Below are 2,500 nucleotides of genomic sequence, written 5' to 3'. Positions count from 1 at the left end.
GCTTCTCCCTCTCTTCCCCGAAGCCTCGGAAGCGCAGGGCGGACGAGGGCACCCCGGTCCGACCTCATCGGGGCCTCCGCAGAGGGGAGTCGGCCTCCCGTGGACCGCCGCCCCTTGGCCTGACGGGCCCCTGGGGGGCCGGGGAGGGGGCAGGGGCGAAGGCCGGTGCCCGCCGGCACGGCGGCGCCCCCCGGTGGCCACCCGGTGGCGCTGCTGCAGCAGCACCCCGGGAGGGCAAAAAATTGAAATAAAAAAAAATAGAGCCACCCGTGAAATTAAAACATTGGGGGGAGTAAGGTGCAGACCCGCCCCGACCCGCGGCGCCCCCCGGTGGACGCCCCGCGACGCTGCACCAGCAGCGCCCCGTGAAATTATTACTATTATTATTATTATTATTATTATTTTGAAAAAAATGAAAAACAGCCACCCATGAAATTAAAACACAGGGAGAGTGCACGGTGCAGGCCCGCCCCGCCGCGCGGCGCCCCCCGGTGGACGCCCCGGGGAATCGAAAAAATGAATAACAAAATGAAAATTTTTAAAGTAGCCACCCATGAAATGAAAACATAGGGAGAGAGTGCAAGGTGCAGAAACGCCCCCCCCCCACGCGGCGCCCCCCGATGGACGCCCCGGGGAATCGAAAAAATGAATAACAAAATGAAAATTTTTAAAGTAGCCACCCATGAAATGAAAACATAGGGAGAGAGTGCAAGGTGCAGAAACGCCCCCCCCCCCCCCCCCCCCCACGCGGCGCCCCCCGATGGACGCCCCGGGAATTAAAAAATAAATAACAAAATGAAAATTTTTAAAGTAGCCACCCATGAAATGAAAACATAGGGAGAGAGTGCAAGGTGCAGGCCCGACCGAATCGTGGACGCCCCCCGGTGGACGCCCCGCGCCACTGCAGCAGCACCCCGGGAATTTTTTTTATTTTTATTTTTTTTTAAGAAATAGCCGCCCATGAAATAAAAACATAGGGGGAGTGAGGTGCAGACCCGCCCCGCGGCGCCCCCCGGTGGCCCCCCGGGAAAATGAAAAAAAAAATAAACAAATTTGAATAGCCACCCGTGAAGTAAAAACATAGCGAGAGTGAGGTGCAGACCCGCCGCGCGGCGCCCCCCGGTGGCCGCCCGGGAATTTAAAAAAAATAAATAAAAAATTACAAATTATATGCCACCCATGAAATAAAAACATAGGGGGAGTGAGGTGCAGACCCGCCCCGCCTCGCGGCGCCCCCCGGTGGCCGCCCGGGAAATGTTTAAAAAAAAAAAAAAAATGACATAGCCACCAAATGAAATAAAAGCATAGGGTGAGTGAGGGGCAGAGTCGCGGCGCCCCCCGGTGGCCGCCCCGGGAATTAAAAAAAAAAAAAAAAATTCTATAGCCACCCATGAAATAAAAGCATAGGGTGAGCGAGGTGCAGACCCGCCCCGCCTCCCGGCGCCCCCTGGTGGCCGCCACTGGAATTTAAAAAAAAATAAATTATGTAGCCACCCATGAGACTAAAAAAAACACAGGAGGAGTGAGGTGCAGACCCGCCCCGCCTCGCGGCGCCCCCCGGTGGCCGCCTGGTAAAATAAAAAATGTAAATAAAATTGTATAGCCACCCGTGAAATAAAAACATAGAGGGAGTGAGGTGCAGTCCCGCGGCGCCCCCCCCCCCCCCCCCCCCCCCGGTGGCCGCCCTGGAAAGTTTTAAAAAAAAGTAATTCTGTAGCCACCCATGAAATACAAACATAGGGAGAGTGAGGTGCGGACCCGACCCGTCCCGCGACGCCTCTGCGGCAGCACCCCGGGAAATCTGAAAGAATATGAAAAAAAATAGCCTCCCATGAAATAAAAACATAGAGAGAGCAGGGTGCAGACCCGCCTCGCGGCGCCCCTGCAGCAGCACCCCGGGAAGTTTGAAAAAAAAAATAAATAAAAATAAAATAGCCACACGTGAAATAAACAACACGGGAGAGTGAGGTGGAAATTTGAAAAAAAAATAAATAAAAGTAAAATAGCCACACGTGAAATAAACAACACGGGAGAGTAAGGTGGAAATTTGAAGAAAATAAATAAAAGTAAAATAGCCACACGTAAAATAAACAACACGGGAGAGAGAGTAAGGTGGAAATTTGAAAAAAAATTAAAATAAAATAGCCACACGTGAAATAAACAACACGGGAGAGAGAGTAAGGTGGAAATTTGAAAAGAATAAATAAAAAAAAAATAGCCACACGTGAAATAAACAACACGGGAGAGAGAGAGTAAGGTGGAAATGTGAAAAAATAAAAATAAAATAGCCACACGTGAAATAAACAACACGGGAGAGAGAGTAAGGTGGAAATTTGAAAAAAAAAATAAAATAAAATAACCACACGTGAAATAAACAACACGGGAGAGAGAGAGTAAGGTGGAAATTTGAAAAAAATAAATAAAAGTAAAATAGCCACACGTGAAATAAACAACACGGGAGAGTAAGGTGGAAATTTGAAAAAAATAAAATAAAATAGCC

Source organism: Taudactylus pleione, unplaced genomic scaffold (assembly GCF_031769625.1).
Source record: "Taudactylus pleione unplaced genomic scaffold, aTauple2 ptg003584l, whole genome shotgun sequence".
Taxonomy (NCBI): Eukaryota; Metazoa; Chordata; class Amphibia; order Anura; family Myobatrachidae; genus Taudactylus; species Taudactylus pleione.
Note: the sequence above shows the minus strand (reverse complement) of the source record.